The 6,793-nt window shown below is 55.9% G+C and overlaps 1 long non-coding RNA gene across 1 annotated transcript; it reads right to left on the bottom strand.

Annotated features, from left to right (window-relative positions):
• Positions 1–4,603: 4,603 nt before the first annotated feature.
• Positions 4,604–6,238, bottom strand: LOC142090797 (uncharacterized). Its single transcript, XR_012676636.1, has 4 exons — positions 6,093–6,238; positions 5,480–5,617; positions 5,181–5,305; positions 4,604–4,882 (listed from the first exon to the last, which is right to left on the bottom strand). It is a non-coding gene; the product is annotated as an uncharacterized LOC142090797 (long non-coding RNA).
• Positions 6,239–6,793: the final 555 nt, after the last annotated feature.

Below are 6,793 nucleotides of genomic sequence, written 5' to 3'. Positions count from 1 at the left end.
CTTCCTCTCCATTTTCCACCCTGTGTTCCTCCCGTCTCCTCCGCTGCCCCCACCTTCGACCCTTCCCCTAACCATGTGTTAGTGAATCGTGCATGTTCCCACAGGGCCCCCGCCCCGCTCTCCGTAGTCCTCATAGAATAGAACAGAATCATTAAGATCATTGGAAAAGATCTTTAAGATTGTCGAGTCCAACCATAAACCCAACATGGCCAAGTCCACCACTAAACCACGTCCCTAAGTGCCACATCTACACCACGTCTTTTAAATACCTTCAGGGATGGTGGCTCGACCACTTCCCTGGGCAGCCTGTTCCAATGCTTGATAACCCTTTCAGTGAAGAAATTTTTCCCAATATCCAACCCAATATCTCCCCTGGCGCGGACTTGAGGCCGTTTCTTCTTGTCCTCTTGTTCCAGCTACAAAGACCATGCTGACCCTCGTCAAGGGTAAGAACCTTGAGGTTCTCAACAGCTCGTCAGCTAATTAATGGCTGAACAGTTTTGGTCTTTGCTAGTGTTGTGGATTATCCCCAGTAGTCAGCTCAGCCCCCCACACTTGCTTGCTCCCCCCCTCCCAGTGGGATGGGGAGAAAACAGGAAGGGCAACAGTTGCAAAGTGAGAAAGGTAAACTGCAGAGAGGTTGGACTGTTGTAATCTGCAGAGTGAGGAACTCAAGACTTCAAGAGGAGAAAATCAACATAAAAAGACGTAAAAATCCTAATGGAAAAAACCAATGAGTTGGAAGACAGTGACTCAACAAGACTTCCCATCAGGCCAGTGCACGGAGCAGCGGACCCCCATCCTTCACCCCCTGGCTGAAGCCTGCCTGGCCAGCAAAGACTCTGAAGTACCTCCTTCAGAGAGCATGCCAACACCTCGCATAATGTCTTGCTACTCTGTCCTGTCTTTTCTGTTTTCTGAAAGTGTGAAGCGGGTTGTTTGGTTAAATTGCGTAGGTCCTGCGTGCAAAGCCCCTGCATATGGCACAAGATGCAACAAAGGCACCCAGTAAGAGCAAGTGACATCGGGTAGCTAAACTGATTTTTCTCAAGAAGGCGAAACTGCCAATCAGTTTTTTCACACTGAGCCAAACCTCAATGCTCTTGCACATTTTTTGCTTGGCTTCTGTTCAGCCCAAGCTCAGGGAGAGTTCACTCATTCAAGTCTATCCCCATTTCTCTGCTGGAATTCTTCCTAGTAATAGTACTAGACTGACTACACTGTTTCTCCTCTGCATTTTCTGTATCAAATTGGACAGTTACCTGACACTGTACACTAACAAAGACTAGAAAACCTCCAAAACCCAGCAACAACAACAACAACAACAACCACAAAACCCACACCACACCCATGCCAGTCCCTCTGAAAAACCCCAATGCTCTCCATGGCACCAGATAAAATTGGAGCCTCTTATTTCCGGTTACCTGCTACAGCTGCCAGTATTTTTGTTTAGCCTCGCTAAGAATTTTTTTAAAAGCTTTCCTCATTGCATTTATATTGTAAAAGAGACCTTCAACCTACAGACAAAAAGATTACTGGTAAAAAATCATTTTAAAACCCTGCTCTCACTATATAATTCATCGAAACCCATCTTCTTAATCGACACTATAAAATTTTCTGAGAAGATTCTAGTTTATGAGGGGTCAACGTTCGACATATTCCTCACCTGCTTAGATTCACCTAACAAAATGCAAGCCACCCTTGTTCACCATTTGTCAGTCTTATGCATGGTGTTTTCCAATCTTTACTTCTACCAAACAGGGTATAAAATATGGTGGCTCATCTTTGCCAGAGGAAGCACAGAGAGAAGCTACCGTGTTGGCAAAAGACAGTGGGACCACTTTAAAAACCAGTGCCCATAAAGTCAGTGCCCACCACAGTCAGAAAGCCCATGCAAGTCAGTTAGAGCACAGGCATTGCTGGGCCCATCACCATGGAAGGCCCAATTCCTTCCCCTCAGAAGGCTGCTTCCCCTCCACAAAGCGAGGTGTCGTGGGTCAATGTCCTCCCCACTCAGAAAGAGAAGAAGGAAAGACTAAAAACTGTCCAGGCTCAAGAACTGCATGCCTGGAGATCCTGCCCTCCCCACAGGAGCGCACGAGTCTGCTTTCCCTTGGGAGTGAAGAAGTTGCCTCTCTCCTTCCTTTCGCAGAGGGAGAGGTACCCCTTTGTACCACCCCTGCCTCATCAGCTGCACGCAGGCATCTGGGGAGCGAGTCCCAGAGAAACTCTTCCTTTATGAACTGGGACCTGCCCAAAACCTCAGGAGCTACCCCTGGGGAACATCGTGTCCTTACCGTTCTTGGTCACCCAGCCTCAACTTTTCAGGGCCTTTCCCCTTACCGACTTTCAAGGCACACCTCTTCTGCTTGGGACGTAACTGTTCCCAAAACGCCACGACCACCACTGCTCCCTTGCACAGTCCCAGCCTGCAGGACATTTTGGAGCATAGCTCACGTCGGCTGCAGGAGGACACTGAGGAAGAGGCAGCGAGGTGTCTTGGCACTCCCAGGGACCCCTGCACCCCTGTGAGGCACCCAGCCCACTGGCCGCAGGCCCTTGGCATCCCCATCAGCCGAGTGAGCCCAGCAGCAGTATGGGAGAGATAAAAAGGACCTTTGGGATTCAGGATGCGAAGTTGCTGCTAGCCCCAAAAGAAAGATCCCAAAAGAGGCCACCAGCATGGCCAAGCCTCCGTGCCTTACGCACCCAGTCAGCAGCAGCCTAGGGCGAGCTGGGCTCTGCTGTGGGGAGCTGCAGTGAGGACAGGGCAGCCACAGTAGCTCAGAGGTGATGTCCCAAAAGTACCCTGGGCTGCACAGAGAGCATCCCAACCATGGGTCCAGTGTTCCCTTCACAATGAACATCCTGCTGGGGCTTGAACCTCTTTGGCCATGGCCTTCCCGGGTCTTCCCACTTTCCTGGAACTCAGCAGAGCTCCTGGTCATGTCCAGGGCAGTCTAGTTCAAGGGGCAGGCCCAAACTCCTGCCTTCTCTGGGTGGTTTGTTCTTATTTGCTGGGGCACAGACCTAACTAAAGCCTAAGCTGTTAGAAAAGAACACTGGTCACCAGAAAGCCACGCTTCAACAAAACCAGGATGCTGACCATTCCTTGTAGCTGTTGCAGGTGTTGCTGGGTGCATCAGCACAGCAGCAGGCAGGCACCAGCAGGGGAAAGCGGCCCTCTGGGAGTGGTGGGGAGCAGAAGCATCAGCCTGATGTCTTCTGCTTCTGCAAGGGAAATGCTTTGCAACTTTAGAAGCAAACATAATCCAAGAGGTCTGGGCTCTCCTGAGGTCAGCTCTCCAGCAGGAGCGTGGGCCCTGCAGGCGGAGCAGCATGCCGTCAGCAGGAGTGAGGGGTACAGCCTGATTTACCCTCACTGGCACTTCCCACTTAACTCTTGCGCCCACCGCCTCTCCTGTGCCCTCAGCTTGGTGGTAACATGACCCGCGTCTGAGGGGGAGCACGTTCACTAAGTCCCGAGTCATTGGGAAGAAAACATCACCAAAAGACTGCTCCAGGGCTGTGCAAGCCGTCTGCTGCCTTCACCTCCTTGTGACTGCTCGGCCTGGGGCAGCTGCTGTCGTACAACGAAGAGAGGGTGCCTGCGTACTGTGGGCTAGTCCTGTGCCAGCTCCTGGGCAGTGCGGGCTGAGTTGCTCAGCCTTGCTTTTTTAAAGTGATGCCTTTACCTGCCACAGGACCCTGGGGGTGGAGGGAGGGGGTGGCGGGGTGGCAAGGCTCACCTCAGCCCACCAGAGATCATCGCTCGGTCCCTGCTCTCAGCGCTGCGAACTGGAGGGCTGGCTCCTGGCCGTGACGCAGCTTCCCTCATCTCAGGGAGCCCCACGGTCGGTGCTGAGGCTGTGCCCCGCCTTGGGGCATCGGACATGGCGAGGGGGAAGGCACAGCAGGGGCTTGGTGTCTCACCCAGCCTTTCTTTCTGCTTGCAGCCCAGCTACCCTCTCTCCGGCCCTGCTGGCGCATCAATAGTGGGGGACCAGGGGAAAGAGCTTTCCTGGCCGGGGCAATGGGAGAGGTGGGTGCAGAGATGCTTTCTAGGTCGGTGCTTGGAGCCCCCAGGGAGGAAGCGGCGTGTCCGACGCTGTCTGATCCTCCCCTGCTCATCGGGAGATGCACAAAGAGCAGGGCTGCAGCCGAGCCGGTACAGCAAAGCCTTGGGAGAGGGCTGCCCTCGGAGCAGGACTGAAGCTCCAGCCCTGTTTCCTGCAGTGGCCTTTCCCTGCCCCTCCAAAGCTCACCCTCTGCCGAGTGCAGATTTCACAGCCACCAAGGAAAGACCCACAGTGTCAGACCCAGTGGTTTGCAGACAGGGCTTTACTGAACAGACGGAAGCGTTGGTGTTAACAGCCTGGCTGGCTGGCACTGGCGCTCGTCAGGCTGGAGGAGGCTCTTGCTGGACATCTCTCTCAGGAGCCTCTGTGCCCGAGAGGCTCTCCTGGCACTCGCCGATGTGGACTAGATCTGCTCCCCAGAGCTGAGGAGTTGAATATAAAGCTCTGTAGTCTTGTATGTACAGAGACGTTCAGAGCAACACTACAAGTCTCGTCAGGACACATGTGGTGGGATCTGCTTCTGTCTGGAGAGAGCAGGCCCATGGTCCCTGTAATGCAATCCCAGCCTGCTGCTCTCCACACCACGAGGCTGTCAGGAAAAGACCCTCTTTGCCCAGGGGCTGTGGGGAGTCAAAGGAAGGAAGGGCACTGCCGGGCAGGGGCAAACACCGGGCATGTTTGGAGATCCTTACCTGAGGAAGTCCTCCTCACCACCACGACAATGGGCTCTTCCCTCTACCTTCTCGAGAAGGTGGGTCGCTGCTCCTCGCAAAGCCCAGCGGGTCCGTGGGGAAAGGCTCCTACTGCAGCAAGGACAAAGTCTCACATCTCGACCGAGACCCTCCTGCCTCTCCCCTCTCCCAGTCGCCCACACCCCCATGGTCCCATTCAACCCCCCAGCCCCCTCGGTTCTGGCTGTGCTTGGGGCTGCAGCGAGGCACCTGGCATCGGGGACTGACCCGTGCCATTCCCATGGCATGAGAAAGGAGAGGATGCTGTCCGTGTCCAGCCCCGTGGTGCTGGTATTTGCTTCCCCCACCCACAGCTGGGTCACCAGCCCTCAGCAGGCCCAGGTCTGGGCTGAAGCTGGCCCACACTCACCTTTTCAGAGGTGAGGACTCCAAAAGGCGAAGACTCAACTTGTCCTCTGGGCTCTCCTCATCTTCCACGGATGGCTCTTTTCTGCCCTCTCCCCACCACTCTGGAGTGCCACGAATGCAGGAGCCCTGCACAGAGAGAGAGCGGTGAGCACAGGAGGTGTCGCTGGGCAGCAGGGAAGGCGCCTTGAGCTGGTACAGCCCCACACAGGACAGCTCCTAGGGCTTAGGGACCTTCCCACCTTGGCTCCCTGGCAGGAGAGGAATGCTCTTTTCCTAATTGTTTTTCCCTGCTTGCAGTACCTGGGCCTCCCACTGCTCTTGCTCTTCTTTCCAAGCCTTCGCGGGTGCCCCTTCTGCCCTTGCCTTCTGCTGCCACTTCTTGCGCAAGGAGTCCCAGAGCTTGCGTCCTTCCTCCTCCGTGCACACGCGGCGCTGTGCCTGCAGGGCCACGGCAATGCAGCAGCAGGCAGCGTTAGTCTCCCCGGCAGAGGGCTGGGGGGATTTTAGCTCTCCCCCTCCCTCCTGCCCCTTCTTTTCAGCCTCTCCATCAGCCCTGGTTTCCTCGCAGTCCCCACAGGCCCGACTGCAGAGCCTTTCTGCAATGAGCCCTGAGCCAAGCGAGCATGGGGCTGAAAGCAACCCAGCTGCTTGCTATCCCAGACAAGCCTGGCAGTGCCGTCGCTATTACAAACGCCACCACATCAAGTCTTTGGGAGTTTCTGGAGATGACAGAAGTGAAGGCTGTCTTCTAAATGGACAGAACAACCTGCTGCCTCTCGAGGAAGCCTCGGGAGAAGTGCTTCAGCCTTCAGCTAAGCACACGGTAAGGGGTCTTGAAGACATGACATCTGTATAACTATGCTTTTCTACACGTGGATACGACGCAGTCCCTCCAGGAGCCCATGCCACGTACCGGTCCTGCCCTCCTCTTCCCTGGCCTAGCAGGGGGTGCAGGTTGGGGTCCAGCTTCCCACAGTTGTTGGCTGCTGCGTGCCTCTTTCCCTGACCGACGCCACTGCAGCACTGCCAGCTCGCTGCAGACACACAGTGGGAGGAGGTGGTGTGCGCACAGGGAGACAGCTCTGCAGCCGGGGCTCCCAAGCTGGGCGCCTGCCGTGGCCGCAGGAGGCGCCTCTGCTGAGAGGCCAGTGCCAGGAAAAGCGCCTCTCTCCCCGGGTGCTGCGGGAAGCGGGAGGAAGGGCACTGCGGGAGAGGGAGCACTGCCCGTGTCTGGAGAGATTTACCACTTGAGCTTGTCCTGCAGATCTGTCTGGTCATCCCTCTGCCCCCTGCGCTTGTGGGCGACCTGCCCCAGGATGCACGTCACCACCTCCCGCAGGGCCTGGTGTGTCCGTGGGGAAAGGCTCCTGCAACAGCAAGGACAAGGTCTCTCTGACCCTTCAGCTGTGACCCTCCTGCCTCTTCCCACGCCCAGTCCCACACAAACGTGGCCTCATTCGGCCCCACAGCCCCTTTGAGGCAGGAGGAGTTTCAAGCACCTGCTTTGGCCTAAGCAGCTCATTCCCATGGCTGGAGAAATCCCCCGGCACTCTATATGGCCCCATGGCTCAGGGGTTGGCTTCCTTGACCCACCACCCCACTGCCCCAGGCCTT

Source organism: Calonectris borealis, chromosome 19 (genome assembly GCF_964195595.1).
Source record: "Calonectris borealis chromosome 19, bCalBor7.hap1.2, whole genome shotgun sequence".
Taxonomy (NCBI): Eukaryota; Metazoa; Chordata; class Aves; order Procellariiformes; family Procellariidae; genus Calonectris; species Calonectris borealis.
This window is presented reverse-complemented; position numbering and strand designations above follow the sequence as displayed.